Here is a 19,015-nt window from a genome sequence, read left to right as displayed (position 1 = left end):
TCCTTGGTTATAGAGAGTCTTTGTATCATGGCTTCCCCAGATGCTGGTTGTAGTAGCTATATACTCAGTGTGTGGGCAAGTTCACTGTCTCCTATGGGATTGGAGTGGCAGCAGTCTCTTGAAGCTTATCTTATTCTCCTGTTGTGTGCACTTTTTTATTTATTCATTTTTTTCCCAGTATTTTATTTATAGAGTTTATTTTATTTATTGAGTATCCCCTACCCAGGGATACCACCCCAGGCCAGTAGAGGTGGTATCTCTGGATAGGAACCATTTGTAGTTAAAGCAGGTAGTTAAATGAAGTACCCAATGTGGTTGGGAGAGCTCTCAATTGGATTCATCTCATCAACGTAAAGGGTAGAAGCTACCTCAGCTCCCGTACCAGGTTGACAGGAAAGCTATGCACTTCCCAGCCTCACTCTTGTCCCAGTGTTCTGAATCTTGAGATCAGACAGGTACCTCTTTTCATCTGTAGAAATGTTGATGTTCCAAATAGGGAGAAATTGTGACTGCCTCTCATGCAAGCCTGAACCTGGGGAGTGCTCCTTCTGTGGGGATGCAGTCATTCTGAAGTGTTCCAGGAAAGCTGTGTATAGGTGTACCCATGCAGAGCTTCTTTAGGAGAAGTCCTAGCTATGTCTGCATTGATGGACAAGGGGGGAAACAAGACCCCTTCTACAAGACCCTTCATGAGCACTAAGGCCACTTGACTGTTGGTGGTAGAGGTTTAGACTTTCCCTACTGAATCTAGCCCTGAAATTGTGTCTCTGCTGAAAGAAACTTCCCACCAGTGTAAAGATCTGGAACTCAAGTCCTGCTATCTGGATATTTTTGTGCTATGGGATGTTGTCTTGATGTGACGCTCTTTCCATTACACTAGGAGTAGAAGATCCTGAGAGCCAGACTACAGTGATAGATTGCTATTGCTCTTATGGGTCTAGCCACCCAGTGGGGTTGCCCAACTCTGGGCTAGTGGTGGGGAATATTGGCAAGGGATCCTGTGATGTGACCTGTCTTCATGTCTCCCAGCAGTGGGTACCAGCACCAGCTCTCATGATGGTGTCAAGGAAGTGACATAGAGTCTGTGAGATTCCTTGGTTACAGATAGCCATTTTGTGTTGGCTTTCTCAAATGCTGGATATAATAGTAGTGAACATGTCTCAGGGACAGGCTCAGGACTTCTTGTTAGTCAGGTAGTTGCAGGCAACAGGGACAGCTGAGATTACAAACAAGTTTTCTTCTTCCTGGGTGCAATGTTATTCTACCCAGGGATGCTGTAATGAACTATGTTGGTTGGTTTCCAGCTCTTGCAAAAGAGCACCGGCTGTGAGATTTGAGCTTGCCTTATGTTGCCCTAGGGAGGTATTCTGGTTTCTCAGGTGACAGGTAGGGTCACAGAGTTCACAAAAGTTTATGTCCTTTGTGTTAAGCTACCAGGGTGGGTAGCTTTCAAAGCTAGCATAGGAATGAAGATATTCTCCCAGTAACAGTACAACTGTTATATCTAAGGAAGTAGCAATAATGACCTCAGATTATTTAATACCCCATCTGTATTGAGATTTACCATTGTTTCCTTGAATGGTCTTTTATAACTCTTATTTTTAACCATAAACAGCAGATGAAAAAAATTAATGATACCATATAATATAAAAAGATATTAAGTACCAAAAGTATACCTAATAAAAGATGTGTACAACTTCTACAGAGAAAATTATACAACAATGAGAGATGTTAAATAAGTGGTAAATAAATATAAGATGTATAGTGAAAACAAAAAAAATCCAATTGTGACTTTCATCTCACTGTATTTTGATCAGTTAACTTTTTTTTAATGTTTTCAAAAGGTACTTTTCTGTAAATTAGAAGTTATACTTGAATGCTTTATGTCATCGAGGTTAAACATTTTAGGAGATAAACTGTCTCTACCTTGCTGTATCCCTGAAATTACACCGCAGTAGGCAGCATGAAATGACAGATTGCCCCACAATTAGTCATGCTAATTTTGATCACTTGGTTAAGTTAATGGTGGCCAGATCTAATCTTCATAGAGATGTGTTTTCCCCTTTGCAATTAGTAGTAATCTGCTGGATGATAATTATCAAGAGGGGAAGTTATATTCCACAACATATTTCCACATAATGATTGAGTATATAGCAATGATGTTTTAATTTTTTGTATTGTGTTATTATTTTATTATTGTATTTGTTCTTTCCTTGGGGCTTTAAAGTAATTACTTTCAATTTTAACTACTAGTTTTATTATTCTGACTTTACATTTTATCATGAAAAAAAAATCCCTCACCAAGTCAAGAAAAGAAATAGTTATTCCTCTCAGAAGTGCTAAAAGCTTAACTCTTTCCCTTTAATTATTCATATCCTAGAAAGAAATTACTGCAATAATCACCATCAGTGGAGGCAAATATTTTTGCTCTCTCTTTTAATCTGTCATGACTATGAACCCATGAATTGTTTTTGCTATAATTTATGATTGATTTTACTTATTATTGTTTTTGATGTTCAAATCTATACAAACATTACTAGTAATATTCCTATAAAACTACTTATTTTGCATTTTAAACCTGGCCTCATGAGTCTTTGAAGAAATTTTTACTTTCTGGCACAATTGGATGTCCAAAGCTCAGAATCCTACCCTATCCCAGAGCTGGAATTGGCTGTGTGCCCTTCTAGTGGTCAAAGGTAGTTAGATACTGGATCTGGTCCATGGAGTTGCTTGTGCTCAGAAATGACATTTCTATGTATACTTTTAGGAAACAGCAATATAAAATTTATTTTGATGGAAAAGATAATTAGTTGACAGTAATATTGTCAGTTCAAATTTGATGCTACACATATTTATTCACCTCCTTTTACTTTAATCTGTAATCTTTTTATATTAACATAACTGTTTCATATTATCTGATGTTTTTCTATCTTTGTCATCTGCAGGTGGAATGTCATCCTTACCTCAACCAGAGCAAACTGCTGGATTTCTGCAAGTCAAAAGACATTGTTCTGGTTGCCCACAGTGCTCTGGGAACCCAACGACATGAACTATGGTAATAAGAGCATCAGGAAGTTTACCTAAAATGCCATTTTGATGAAGTATTTTAATTATATGGTACTCTCTTTCCTGGAGTTCACTCTCAGTGAGTTAGGGTAAGGTGAGAATTTGCATTTCTGACGAGATCCCAGGTGATGCTGCTGCTGTTATTCAGGGGCCTCACTTGAGACGCTCTGGTGCAGAATGAACATCTTAGTCTGTTTAGGGAGCCGCCTAACAAACTGAATCCAGCCTCAGGGCTTCAGCATTTCTGGGTTTCCTTCCAGGGTGGACCAGAACTCACCAGTTCTTTTGGAGGACCCAGTTCTTTGTGTCATGGCAAAAATTCACAAGTGATCCCCAGCCCTGATTGCTCTGTGCTACCAGCTGCAGCGTGGGGCTGTGGTCCTGGTCAAGAGCTCCAATGAACAGCAGATCAGAGAGGACATGCAGGTGAGGAGTTGGGTGGGCATTAGGACTCCTGCATGGTGTCCTTCACACATGTGCTTCCTGTAAGGTGAGAGCAGGATACCGTTGGACTAAGTCCATTTCCTGGTTATTTCCTATGCACAGATGCTTTGTGTACATCCTAAAGATTTTCTACTCTACCACAGAAGAGGCAGCATGGGTGGAGAGAATTAGGATGGGACCAAAACCAGAGATTTGGGTTTCAACATTAAGTTGGCAATTTATTATGCATTCCTGTGCTAGGGACATCTGCTTTTCTTGATTTTCTGAAATGAGGAGTTGGATTAGGTGTTCTCTAGTCTCCAAATCATTGCTGATTTTTTTCATTTCCTTCTTTTACTCAGTATAAATTTCATATATTCTCTTAGAGTTTTCTTTATAGTAGTACCTGTTAAAGTCTTTGGGTATTTTTATTAGTTTGCTTGTCTCTTTCTATGTGTAGAAGACCATAATTATACTAATATGTTTGCCCCAGAAAAAGCATTTCCTGATCAACTGTTCTACTTGCTCACCTCATGACCCCTGAATACTGTCTATTTGCAGCTGTGTTTGCTTGTCATTATAAAAAATGTTTTCTGACTGATCTTTGAGACACATAGATGTTATGCTCAGAGTTCTACCCTTTGAATAAATTTCTCTTGCTTACGTCTAGGTTGGTTTCTTGAATGGGATTGTTCCGTGTTTCAAGGGTTGCTCAGTCTAAGGCTGGATCAAGTTCCCGGGGAAGTGGGGAAACAAGAGCCTGACCAAGTGTGGTCAAGTCCAGGTGGCAGGTATTGTGTCTACACTTTCTTTTCCATTTTAAAACAAGTGATTTCCTTTTTCTGTCTCAAGCTATTTTCTAGAAATATTTTAGATTGATGAGTGCACATCTTTCTTTTGAGAAGTGGTGCAGAATAGAAGAGGGGTGGGATGGAGAAGAGGCAGAGCTCAGGTGGAAGAGGTCCCAGGCCAGGTGCACCTGGAAGCCGATGAGGATAGAAATGCCTCCCCTAATGCCATCTTTGCCTTTGCCCCTTGCAAAGTCCTTGGATTCCCAGGTAGAAGCTGATGTCCTGGGAAAGATTAATGTGAGTATCGCCTGCCTTTCAGGTTTTTGACTTTGAGTCGACTCCAGAGGACATGAAAGCCATTGACGGCCTCAACAGAAATCTCCAACATGCTAAGTTACAATTGTAAGTGATGCTTGCAGATTCTTTCACAGACCATTTTCTGCAGGATGCACAAAAACAGAGGGACACATCTTTCCTACATCAGGAAGACAGGCCTGAATTCAGGCATGGGGTGAAACAGGAGATTCACTGTAGCCCTCAGACCATAGGTTTCCTCCAGGGCTCAATTTCTGACCCAACAGGAATGTTGGTCTGTAAGTAACACTGCCTATGTCTGCACCATTGTGAATCACTTTTTTTGATGCCCTCACTACCTGTGCCTGGGTCCTACACTTTGGACCCTCTTACCCATTAGACTAGAAGGCACAGGGCTGTCTTAATTTATGCTAAAAAAAGAAAAATTAATATGGTAACAAATATGTAATAATGACTCAAACCTGGTCCCTCTTTGTGTCTCCACCGAGGCAACATAAGACATAATTTTAATATTTTTATGGAGATGGGCCCAGGTAGGTAAATGTGCATAGGTCCTAGGGAAGTCACAGTGGGCCCTGCTTCCATGTCCTCCCGTAAGAGTCCAGTGGCATTTCTCCTTAATGTGGCATTACCTTTTCAGGACACCATTTATATCTCCCAAATTTATGTCTTCCTTGGCTTTCTTTGCCTGTCACAACTCTCATTTTCTCAGCTCTGTAAATCTCACCAACCTGAATGATAAATGAATTACGAAATTAATAGACCCTCAGTGCTAGTGACTGAGGTGTCCCCTATGGCCTCTACCAAGATAAGATCCTCTGGAGTTTCTCTGGATCCTCAGGGCAAGACTCTTATTCCAGTGTCATCTTTGTCCATCTGAAGCCCATCTCTGGGGAACCCAACATCCCTTAACTTTGGTTTGTTCACAAACATGACGTTCCATTGGATTAACTGTGGCAGGATCTCAGGATTGAGGAGAAAGAAGAGGAATCAAACACAAAGAAGTTTGGAGGGGAGTGTAGAAATAGGGAAAAAATGAAATTTTTTATGTGTGTTTGCTCCCAACAGAGATTTTATATGCAAAAATCAAAAAAAGAAAAGCCTCTATGTCTTTTTATGCTTCACTTAAAAAAAAACCTGGATTGTTGTAGAGCATATTAACTTAAAATTCTATTTATAATCCCTTGATTCATTATATTACTTATACATTACATATATAATATCATAATTAGCATGGCTTGGAAATATATGCTCATTTTGCTGCTTAGCAATGTAATAGCATCATATTTTCCACTTCTACACTCCAAACTGGTAGAATAATTACCAAAAACTAAAATAAAATAAAAATATGACTATTTCAGAAATAGGGAAAAAATTTTAGTTATGAGAATAAAGATTCAGTCCCCCCCAAAAATATGTGAACAGTCTCTCTTCTTTTTGTGAAACCATACCAGGATTCTGAGAGAAGACATTTTTGAACGAACAAAAATGTGGGAAGTGACTTTTACATACTGAAAGGCTTTAAGTAGAAATCTGTGGCCTCCCTCATGAGAGTGTTTAGCCTTGTCTTACTCATCTCTGTGACCCTATTCAATATCACAGCTCCTGGCACACTAACTACTGAAAAGGTACTCATTATTCACATTCAGTTGGAAAGGACAAATTATAAAAATGAAAAAAAAGAACACAGGAAAAGGAAAACAAATAATACTACTATTACTGAATAACAAGAATTCTTACAATTAATCAAACAGTAATCACTTTTTGCTGAGACCAGCTTGATCATGGAGACCCTAACCCAGTGGCACTAGAGGAATTAAAGACACACACACAGAAATATAGAGTGTGGAGTGGTAATCAGGGGGCTGACAGCCTTCAGAGCTGAGAGCCACAGAGTCTTACCCACATATTTATCGACAGTAAGCCAGTGATAAGCATTGTTTCTATAGATTATAGATTAACTAAAATGGGAAACAAAGGGATGGGCTCTGGCTAGTTATCTGCAGCAGGAACATGTCCTTAAGGCACAGATTGCTCATGCTATTGTTTGCGGTTTAAGAATGCCTTAAGTGGTTTTCTGCCCTGGGTGGGCCAGCTGTTCCTTGCCATCATTCCGGTAAACAAACAACCTTCAGTGTGGGTGTCATAGCCATCATGAGCATGTCACAGTGCTGCAGAGATTTGTTTATGGCTAGTTTTGGGGCCTGTCTATGGCCAGATCTGGGGGCCTGTTCCCAACAACTTTTTGCATGTCTAGATATTAGAGATACATGTTATGGGATGCTAGCAAACCCTCACTGTACCTTCGGAAAAACACTTGCATTCGCAGAGTGGGAAAAGAATTATAAATTAATATTCTTTTTTCTATTTCAATGCTGCTAATCACCCTTGTTATCCATTATCTGAAGAATATTGACCATGAGCTATTGAGTGATACTAGCAGAATTTCTTCCTTTTAGGCATCTTGGAGAGGATCTCTGTGTTTGGTGAGGGGATTAGAAAGCAGAGTCTATAGTTTCTGTTCGCCTGCCTTTCACTTCTTCACTTTATGAAATAACAAAGATTTGAATATGAGGATGTTTGTTTTTCTAATTATTAAAAAGTGTGCATAAATAACATAAATATTTAGAAAATAGAAAAGATAGAGAACAAAAATAATGTGTAATTCTTCCATTCCAGAATAATTTACATTTGGTGTATTTTTCTTCATAATTTTCCTATGCAAACATTTATGCTTGTTTTGTGCATTTTTACAATCATGAAATCATCTTCTCCATGTAGATTATGTACTTTTATATATAACAGAAGTAACAAGTATTTTTCCAAGCCATCAGATATTATTCAAAAATTTCAAAATTTTACTGATTTTAAAGCAGTGCGTCTCATTAATTTATTAAGATTCTTAATCATCTACCCATGTTCTGGCATGGTGTTAGTTCTTGCTTACTGTGCCATTCAGTCGTTTATTCATCTAGCAAAACTTTATTGAATATTCATTGTGCGCCAAACATTGTTTTACCAATAAAAAAAGTAGGCAAAAATGAAATAAAATGTAAATGCCTTGAGTTTATAGTCTGGTAGAGGATGTAGATTATGAATGAAACAAACCCTGTAAGGAGTGTGTAATTGATCAAAATTGGTAAATGCCTATTGGGAGACCATTCTGCAAGGTCTTTCACATTTCCGCACATTTGATAAGTAGGGGGCACTGACTTCCCTGCATTCCACCTGTTTTTCTTTTAAAGAAATTTATAGAGTGAACAGTGTTGGCATATAGAGATAGCATTTTTCTTCAAGGAAATGGAAGGCATGTTTACTGTCCGGTAATAGAAAGAAAACAAAATATCTCCCTCCAGTCAAATGGCAGCTATAGCGGCCAAGGGAAAACTTCCCCTTTGCTCTCTGATGTTTCACTAAAAATCAATTGATGATTGGCAGATTAATAAGAGAACCAACATACAACTCTATTAATGCCAGGACTCAGCAAACAATGCCCCAAATAAAGGCTTCAGAAGCAAAGGTTTTTCTACGAGCTTCTCTCGCCCTCTTATATCTCAATCCTCTTTTCCTCTAAACTAGTTACAGAAACTAAAATCTTTCTTCACCAAGGTAGGTCATAGGAATCAGAATCCATTTTTCCCAAAGCCAGCCATAAAAACTAAAGATACTACTCTAACTTTCCCTCCACCTTTCTGTGTAAATTATGGCCATAACAATAATTATCTGACCTATCTTGTTTGACTCTAGGTCATAAGACTCCCATTTCACAGAAGGCCCTGCCCCACAGCCAGAAGGAAGGAATGCTACTTAGGCCAAGAAGAATCTAGACACATAGGTTGTACAAGACGTAAAGTCAACAGAAATTACCTTGAAGCTTTAAGTTTAATGTCTGCTTTGCTGGAATTCTGATTTCCATGAGTCCTGTTTCTCCTGTCCCTACCCCTGCCTTTTTTTGGTTAACTTCCCTTTTGAAAAAGGAATGTTTACCCACAATGGATAACATGGTTGTACTTTGGAAGTAAATAACTTATTTTTGACTTCATAGGCTCATAACTGGCAGGAAGTTGCCTTGAGTCTGATATGAATTTTTATACTTTGGAATTTTAAGTTGGTGCTAGACCAAGTCACAACTTTTGGGAACTATTGGGATGAAATGGCTACATTTTGCATGTAAGAAGAACATGAGGTTATGGATCAGGGGCAGAATGCTATGGTTGGCATATTTGACCCTCCTAACCATATGCTGAATTTTCGATGTAGGAGGTGAGGCCTAATGAAGTCATTATGGTCGTGGGGGCAGATCTCTCATGAATGGCTTGGTGCTCTCCCTGCAGTAACAAGTAAATTCTGGCTTTATTACTTTTTTCATAGCTGCTTGTTAAAAAGAGCCTGGCACCTTACTTTCCTCTCTTGCTTTCCTCTCTCACTCTGTGAACTCAGAACATGCTGGTTCTCCTTTCCTTTCTGCCATGAGTGGAAGCAGCCTGAAGACCTCACCAAAGGCCTACGAGATGCCAATGCTATGCTTCTTGTACAGCCACCAGACTGTGAGCCAACAAACCTCTTCTTTATAAATACTCAGCTTCAGGTATTCCTTTATAGCAACACAATGGACTAAGACAGTTTCTAATTTCTCTACACACCTAGAACCAGCATGTCCTGAGTGGGTGATCCTAATACCTGATAATCACAGACATACCATTTGTGACAAAGTTTTCCAAATTGGAGACAATCTGGAGGGTATCAATCCTACCCCAGGTCCTGGCTTGCTTCAGGAATCCTCGATTGAGGGTGGATATGTTCTTCCCATATCTCCATGAACCAGTATCTCCTATAGTTGAAGACCACCCTGGAGCCAAATGTACAAATAGGTCTTGTTATCTGAGGGCAGCTCAAGTCCGCTACCTCATTGTTTGCTCCTGAATCCTCATTTTGGCTCAGGAAACTAACATTTAAAAGTGGTTAAGCGGTGAATTAAATGTGGCTATTTTGTAGACTCATGTTTAGGAGGAAGCACCTTTTAACCCTTTTCCTGTTTAAAAAAAAAAAAAGCTCACTGCCAGTGCTCATTTAATTTTACATAAACACACTTTTTGAGGCTGAAGCAAATCTGACTTATTTTCAATGTAAAAATATAAAAACTGTTCTTGGAGTTATTTCTAAAGAGAACTAACATCAGAATTCTACGAATCATCACAATCATCTATTTTGGAGAGATTGGATTCATCAAATGAATCTTCGGCCAACAAGTGTGGGAAAATGATGTTAACATCACACATACGAATGCTACGTTTTCCAGGATTTAACATTTCCAGTGATCAAGAATTACTATATTTTGTAAGTCATTCACAGGTGGTTCTGCATGATACGTGGGGGCCACCCAAAAGCAGACAGCTGTAGCACTACAGCCCCTTTGATGTCCTACATCCCTGAAGGACAGCAATGAAGGGAAATCTTCCCAGTGGGCAGAACTTCAAGCAGTGCACCTGGTTGTGCACTCTGCATGGAAGGAGAAATGACCAGATGTGTGATTATATAGTGATTCATGGCCTGTAGCTTTTGGCTGGATGGTCAGGGACTTGGAAGAAGCATGATTAGAAAGTTGGTGACAGTGCTTTGCAGGGATGGGGCAAAGTTCTCCAGAAGGCTGTGTATGCCCTGAATCAGCGTCCAATGTATTAGTACTGTTTCTCTCATAGCCAGGATTCACGGTCCAGGAATCAAGGGGTGGAAGTGGAAGTGGCACCACTCAGCATAACCCCTAGTGATCCACTAACAAAATTTTTGCTTCCTGTTCCCGTGACATCACTTTCTGCTGGCCTAGAGATCTTAGTTCTAGAGGGAAGAACGCTGCCACCAGAAGACACAATGACAATTCCATTAAACTGAAAGATAGTCATCTGGACACTTTGGGTTCCTCCTACCTTTAAGTCAACAGGCTAAGAAGGGAGGTACAGTGTTGGCTGGGGTGACTGACCCGGGCTATCAAGATGAAATCAGTCTACTACTTCACAACAGAGGTAAGGAAGAGTATGCATTAGGGCGTCGCTTAGTATTACCATGCTGTGTGATTAAGGTCAATGGGAAACTACAACAGCCCAATCCAGCAGGACTACAAGTGACCCAGATCCTTCAAAAATGAAGGTTTGGGTCACTCCACCAGGAAGAAAACATGACCTGCTGAGGTGCTTGTATATCAGGTATACATAGGTATGTATACTGGGTAGTAGAAGAAGGTAGTCATCAATACTGGCTATGACCATGTGACCAGCTGCAGAAAAGAGGACTGTAATTGTCATGAGTATTTCCTCCTTTTGTTAAAACCATATTCGTGCATGTATATACTTGTACTAAAAAAAATCTTCATTTTATTTCCTTTCTTTATCATGTGACATAAGATTTATTGACTTCACATCAGCATTTAAGTATTGTTTACTTTATGTAATAGTATTTGGGGTGAGGATTGGTGCGTTTCTGGTTGTAGGAAGGATAGTTGTACTATGTTAGGCATAATTATGACCTTATTATTGTATTTATTTGAATACTATGTATGATCTCAGGAGATGTGTATGGGTTCAAGTTAACAAAGGGTAGACTTGGGATGGTTAATTCTGAGTGCCAACTTCACTGGATTGAAGAATACAGTGTTGATCCTGGGTGTGTTTCTGAGGGTGTGGCCAAAAGAGATTAACATTTGAGTCAGTGGGCTAGAAAAGGCAGACCCACCCTTAATCTGGGTGGGCAGAATCTAATCAGCTGTCAGCATGGCTAGAATATAAGCAGGCAGAAAAACATGAAAGGAGAGACTGGCCTAGCCTCACGGTCTATATCTTTCTCCTGTGCTAGATGCTTCCTTCCCTTGAACATCATACTCCAAATTCTTCAGTTTTGGAACTTGGGCTGGCTCTCTTTGCTCCTCAGCCTGCAGATGGCCTGTTGTGGGACCTTGTGATCACGTGAGTTCATACTTAGTAAACTCCCCTTTATATATATATAAATTCCACTAGTTCTGTCCCTCTGGAGAACGCTAATACGCTATTCTAGATGCCACTAATAACATTCATGACTCATGAAAGGAGGGCAAAATATACACTTGAACAGGAGTTTAGAAGATGTTGATTCCAGCCCTCATAGATGGATGACTTTGAGGAATTCAGGACTTCAGTGGGGAAAGTAATTGCAGATTTGGTGAAAATAGCAAGATAACTAGAATTAGAATTGAAAATTGACTGAGTGGTTGCAGTCTCATATAATTTTCACAAATGAGAAGTTGCTTTTTATGGATGAACAAAGAAAGTGGTTTGGTGAAATGGATTTCACTTCTGATGAAGATGCTATGAAGAATGTTGAAATGAAAACAAAGGATTTAGAATATGACATAAAGATCGCTGATAGGATCATGACAAGGTTTGAGAGAATTATCTATACACTATGATGTCCACACAATGAAAAAGTTACCTAACAAAGCCCTTCTCAAGATAGCTCAGGCATTACATGACACATGACTGTCATTAGTGACGGGAAAAGAGTTACTTTTGCCATTTTTAATGTTTTTCTCCATGTCTATAGCTTTTGTCCTTCATATCCATCATTACTACTATTTTGTGAGATTGTGTAATTTTTTAAATGACATTTGGATTCCCTTCTCATTTCCTCTTGAGTATATTCTACAGTTATTATCTTTGTAGTTGCTGTCTGGATGACATACAACTTCATAGAGTTATAACAATTTACATTGAATCAACATCAATTTAACTTCCATTTCATATAAAAACTAATTTTCCCAGGTTTTTTCCCATTTCATATTATTTTTGTCACTCATTAGGACATTATATATTGTGTACATATTAACAAGTAATTATACTTATTTCTATGTTTTAAATTCTGAAGAAAAATAGAATACAAACCAAAATTTCAAAAATACGTTTTCATATTTTGCCATATATTTATTTACATAGACTAGAAGTGTTTATAGCTCTATACGGCTTTCAGTTACTGTCTGCTTCCTTCTATTCAACTGAAGTATTCCCTCCAGCATTTCTTTTTTTTTAATTATTATTATTTTTTATTATTATTATACTTTAAGTTTCAGGGTACATGTGCACAATGTGCAGGTTAGTTACATATGTATACATGTGCCATGCTGGTGAGCTGCACCCACTAACTCGTCATCTAGCATTAGGTATATCTCCTGATGCTATCTCTCCCCCTTCCCCCCACCCCACAACAGTCCCCAGAGTGTGATGTTCCCCTTCCTGTGTCCATGTGACCTCATTGTTCAATTCCCACCTATGAGTGAGAATATGCGGTGTTTGGATTTTTGTTCTTGCGATAGTTTACTGAGAATGATGATTTCCAATTTCATCCATGTCCCTACAAAGGACATGAACTCATCATTATTTATGGCTGCATAGTATTCCATGGTGTATATGTGCCACATTTTCTTAATCCAGTCTATCATTGTTGGACATTTGGGTTGGTTCCAAGTCTTTGCTATTGTGAATAGTGCCGCAATAGACATATGTGTGCATGTGTCTTTATAGCAGCATGATTTATAGTCCTTTGGGTATATACCCAGTAATGGGATGGCTGGGTCAAATGGTATTTCTAGTTCTAGATCCCTGAGGAATTGCCACACTGACTTCCACAATGATTGAACTAGTTGACAGTCCCACCAACAGTGTAAAAGTGTTCCTATTTCTCCACATCCTCTCCAGCACCTGTTGTTTCCTGACTTTTTAATGATTGTCATTCTAACTGGTGTGAGATGATATCTCATTGTGGTTTTGATTTGCATTTCTCTGATGGCCAGTGATGGTGAGCATTTTTTCATGTGTTTTTTGGCTGCATAAATGTCTTCTTTTGAGAAGTGTCTGTTCATTTCCTTTGCCCACTTTTTGATGGGGTTGCTTTTTTCTTGTAAATTTGAGTTCATTGTAGATTCTGGATATTAGCCCTTTGTCAGATGAGTAGGTGGCCAAAATTTTCTCCCATTTTGTGGGTTGCCGGTTCACTCTGATGGTAGTTTCTTTTGCGGTGCAGAAGCTCTTTAGTTGAATTAGATCCCATTTGTCAATTTTGTCTTTTGTTGCCATTGCTTTTGGTGTTTTAGACATGAAGTCCTTGCCCATGCCTATGTCCTGAATGGTATTGCCTAGGTTTTCTTCTAGGGTTTTTATGGTTTTAGGTCTAACATCTAAGTCTTTAATCCATCTTGAATTGATTTTTGTATAAGGTGTAAGGAAGGGATCCAGTTTCAGCTTTTTACACATGGCTAGCCAGTTTTCCCAGCACCATTTATTAAATAGGGAATCTTTTCCCCATTGCTTGTTTTTCTCAGGTTTGTCAAAGATCAGATAGTTGTAGATATGCGGCGTTATTTCTGAGGGCTCTGTACTGTTCCATTGATCTATATCTCTGTTTTGGTACCAGTACCATGCTCTTTTGGTTACTGTAGCCTTGTAGTATAGTTTGAAGTCAGGTAGTGTGATGCCTCCAGCTTTGTTCTTTTGGCTTAGGATTGACTTGGCAATGCGGGCTCTTTTTTGGTTCCATATGAACTTTAAAGTAGTTTTTTTCCAATTCTGTGAGGAAAGTCATTGGTAGCTTGATGGGGATGGCACTGAATCTATAAATTACCTTGGGCAGTATGGCCATTTTCATGATATTGATTATTCCTACCCATGAGCATGGAATGTTCTTCCATTTCTTTGTATCCTCTTTTATTTCCTTCAGCAGTGGTTTGTAGTTCTCCTTGAAGAGGTCCTTCACATCCCTTGTAAGTTGGATTCCTAGGTATTTTATTCTCCCTGAAGCAATTGTGAATGGGAGTTCACTCATGATTTGGCTCTCTGTTTATCTGTTATTGGTGTATAAGAATGCTTGTGATTTTTGTACATTGATTTTGTATCCTGAGACTTTGCTGAAGTTGCTTATCAGCTTAAGGAGATTTTGGGCTGAGACAATGGGGTTTTCTAGGTATACAATCATGTCATCTGCAAACAGGGACAATTTGACTTCCTCTTTTCCTAATTGAATACCCTTTATTTCCTTCTCCTGCCTAATTGCCCTGGCCAGAACTTCCAACACTATGTTGAACAGGAGTGGTAAGAGAGGGCATCCCTGTCTTGTGCCAGTTGTCAAAGGGAATGCTTCCAGTTTTTGCCTATTCAGTATGATATTGGCTGTGGGTTTGTCATAGATAGCTCTTATTATTTTGAGATACGTCCCATCAATACCTAATTGATTGAGAATTTTTAGCATGAAGGTTTGTTGAATTTTGTCAAAGGCCTTTTCTGCATCTATTGAGATAATCATGTGGTGTTTGTCTTTGGTTCTGTTTATATGCTGGATTACATTTATTGATTTGCATATATTGAACCAGACTTGCATCCCAGGGATGAAGCCCACTTGATCATGGTGGATAAGCTTTTTGATGTGCTGCTGGATTCGGTTTGCCAGTATTTTATTGAGGATTTTTGCATCAATGTTCATCAAGGATATTGGTCTAAAATTCTCTTTTTTGTTTGTGTCTCTGCCTGGCTTTGGTATCAGGATGATGCTGGCCTCATAAAATGAGCTAGGGAGGATTCCCTCTTTTTCTATTGATTGGAATAGTTTCAGAAGGAATGGTACCAGTTCCTCCTTGTACCTCTGGTAGAATTCGGCTGTGAATCCATCTGGTCCTGGACTCTTTTTCGTTGGTAAGCTATTGATTATTGCCACAATTTCAGCTCCTGTTATTGGTCTATTCAGAGATTCAACTTCTTCCTGGTTTAGTCTTGGGAGAGTGTATGTGTCAAGGAATTTATCCATTTCTTCTAGATTTTCCAGTTTATTTGCATAGAGGTGTTTGTAGTATTCTCTGATGGTAGTTTGTATTTCTGTGGGATTGGTGGTGATATCCCCTTTATCATTTTTTATTGTGTCTATTTGATTCTTCTCTTTTTTTCTTTATTAGTCTTGCTAGCGGTCTATCAATTTTGTTGATCCTTTCAAAAAACCAGCTCCTGGATTCATTAATTTTTTGAAGGGTTTTTTGCGTCTCTGTCTCCTGCAGTTCTGCTCTGATTTTAGTTATTTCTTGCCTTCTGCTAGCTTTTGAATGTGTTTGCTCTTGCTTTTCTAGTTCTTTTAATTGTGACGTTAGGGTGTCAATTTTGGATCTTTCCTGCTTTCTCTTGTGGGCATTTAGTGCTATAAATTTCCCTCTACACAGTGCTTTGAATGTGTCCCAGAGATTCTGGTATGTTGTGTCTTTGTTCTCATTGGTTTCAAAGAACATCTTTATTTCTGCCTTCATTTCGTTATGTTCCCAGTAGTCATTCAGGAGCAGGTTGTTCAGTTTCCATGTAGTTGAGCAGTTTTGAGTGAGTTTCTTAATCCTGAGTTCTAGTTTGATTGCACTGTGGTCTGAGAGACAGTTTGTTATAATTTCTGTTCTTTTACATTTGCTGAGGAGAGCTTTACTTCCAACTATGTGGTCAATTTTGGAATAGGTATGGTGTGGTGCTGAAAAAAATGTATATTCTTTTGATTTGGGGTGGAGAGTTCTGTAGATGTCTATTAGGTCCCCTTGGTGCAGAGCTGAGTTCAATTCCTGGGTATCTTTGTTAACTTTCTGTCTCCTTGATCTGTCTAATGTTGACAGTGGGGTGTTAAAGTGTCTCCCATTATTAATGTGTGGGAGTCTAAGTCTTTACTTAAGAGTCTAACTCTTCTTTGTCTCAGAAGAGTACCCAGCCATGTGTGGTGTCAGTCTGCCCCTACTGGGGGGTGCCTCCCAGTTAGGCTGCTCGGGGGTCAGGGGTCAGGGACCCACTTGAGGAGGCAGTCTGCCCGTTCTCAGATCTCCAGCTGCGTGCTGGGAGAACCACTGCTCTCTTCAAAGGTGTCAGACAGGGACATTTAAGTCTGCAGAGGTTACTGCTGTGTTTTTGTTTGTCTGTGCCCTGCCCCCAGAGGTGGAGCCTACAGAGGCAGGCAGGCCTCCTTGAGCTGTGGTGGGCTCCACCCAGTTGGAGCTTCCTGGCTGCTGGCTGCTTTGTTTACCTAAGCGAGTCTTGACAATGGCGGGTGCCCCTCCCCCAGCCTCGCTGCTGCCTTGCAGTTTGATCTCAGACTGCTGTGCTAGCAATCAGCGAGACTCTGTGGGCATAGGACCCTCTGAGCCAGGTGCGGGATAGGACCCTCTGAGCCATGTGCGGGATATAATCTCCTGCTGCGCGGTTTTTTGAGCCCGTTGGAAAAGCGCAGTATTAGGGTGGGCGTGACCCGATTTTCCAGGTGCTGTCACCCCTTTCTTTGACTAGGAAAGGGAACTCCCTGTCCCCTTGCGCTTCCCGAGTGAGGCAATGCCTCGCCCTGCTTCATCTCTTGCATGGTGCGCTGCACCCACTGACCTGCGCCCACTGTCTGGCACTCCTTTGTGAGATGAACCCAGTACCTCAGATGGAAATGCAGAAATACCCGTCTTCCAGCATTTCTTGTAGAGAAAACAGGATTGGTAGTTTCTGTATAATTTGGTTACATTCCAAGGGTTCCTGAAGCCAGGCATTGAACTTTATGAAATTCTCAGAAACTTTCTTTTAAAAATAGGAAGTGGAAATGGAGGGTGAAGAATTGGAATAAGCCTCTAGCAAATTTAGTAATTACAAATAACCACCCTAATAATTATTTCACATCTTAAAAAAAGAAATGTTCTGCATGCTAAAGAAATTAAAAATTTTCCTTTGGCTTTATACACTTGACTACTAAGTTCAAAAAAATCAACCTTTCTTTAGTAACTATGTAAATCAACTTCAGTAGATGTGAAATAATCATTAGAGTAAAAAAGTTGATTTGGAACAGGATGACAGTGGTTGACATCAGTTTTATTTGAGGCATGCCAACAGTGAATGTTAGACACTAATGTAGGGATGTTAGAGTAGATAATTTCATGTTCTATTCAGGAGTCCGGGGAAAAAAGCAGAGCTAGAGACACTGTTTGGAGGTTTCTCGGCCTATAAGTGGTATGTAAAGCCAGAAAATCACCCAAAAATTGGAATAGGGAACTCCAAAGTATATGGCCTTTTCCAATTTTCAGGAACAAATAATTTAACAAAAGATTGTGGTTACTATGAAACTTGAGGGGATGCTCATCAGCTGAGAGACATGGCTTTGATGGGGTTAAGGTGGCCAACAGCATAAGAACAGTTGAGAATGAATGTGTTAGAAAGTGTGCCCAGGTCAAAAAACACTGTTCTTCTCAAAATGCCTTAACCAACAGGCCATGACATTGTCCCAAGTTTTCAAAAAGAGTCATCTGAAATAAAGATTTGCATCCTCACGATGAGCTGATGAAATGTATACCCCTAAAAACTGCAGAATAATTACGTCTTTGTAGAGGTGGTTCTAAAAGTTAGCAGAGTTTAAAAGCATCATGCTGTTTTCCACGTAATGTTTTCAGAAGATGTTTGAGATTTTTGAAAATTGGATTCGATGTATTACCTACCATTTTAATAGTAATTTGGCAGTAATATGTAAGTAATATGTAATGACTTTGGGATATTTTCTGTTTCATATTTGATAGTGTACCTTATTTTATGTATAAAACATACAAATATTTTTATTAACAAATATTTTTATTATATACAAATATGTGTACATGTGTGCATACATATATACATGCACACATACACATATGTACATACACGTGTACATATGTACACATGCGTGCATATGTACATATATACACGTGTACACGTGCACACATATGTACACATATGCACACATACATATATACACATGCACACATACATATGTACACATATAGTTCATTGTTTCTTTGATGTCCTGCCCCACCACAGCCCCCCAAGGTCACTGGTGTCACAGGGCACACTTGGTGGGGGTCAAGGCTGGACTCCCAGCTCTGCGGTTTTTAAAAACATTGTTGAATGTTTTATTTACAACTATGATTATCAAAAAAAGTGCCAAATTTTCCAAGCAGAGATATGCTTGACTCCCTTCTCCTTACCTCCCCCATAGCTTCTTTCAATTATTTCTCCTTGGTGGGTGCCCTGACCACCCCTCTCACAGGGATGCCTCCTCCCCAGGCTCCAGGAGCTCTGACCCTTGTACTGCTGTAGGGAGCCTGTGGATTGCTGGTCATCCTGTCAATATCGCTTACCTTCCAGAGTTCATGCTGTGCGAGTTCTTCTTAAAAGAGCTAAAGAGGCACTAACTGATCCACACCTGTCACCTGCTCCTTCTCTAGAGGCTGAAAACTCTTATTGCAGTCCCATTACAGTATGTCTATAAATGATTATTATTCCCCCACTCCTAACTTACAGGAAAATCACACAGTTTTTAGCCCTGTTGAGCCAGAAGAAAACACACACTACAGAACAGAGTAGGTAAAGAATCTTTGAGAAAACATTCAA

General features: G+C 39.5%; 1 pseudogene; it reads left to right on the top strand.

The window, feature by feature from the left end:
• The first annotated feature begins 2,918 nt into the window (after window positions 1–2,918).
• Window positions 2,919–7,011, top strand: LOC101147628 (aldo-keto reductase family 1 member C4-like; annotated as a pseudogene).
• Window positions 7,012–19,015: the final 12,004 nt, after the last annotated feature.

Source organism: Gorilla gorilla, chromosome 8, assembly GCF_029281585.2.
Source record: "Gorilla gorilla gorilla isolate KB3781 chromosome 8, NHGRI_mGorGor1-v2.1_pri, whole genome shotgun sequence".
In the NCBI taxonomy this organism is placed as follows: domain Eukaryota; kingdom Metazoa; phylum Chordata; class Mammalia; order Primates; family Hominidae; genus Gorilla; species Gorilla gorilla.
The sequence above is the reverse complement of the archived record's forward strand: the minus strand, read 5'-3'. Positions and strand labels throughout refer to the sequence as shown.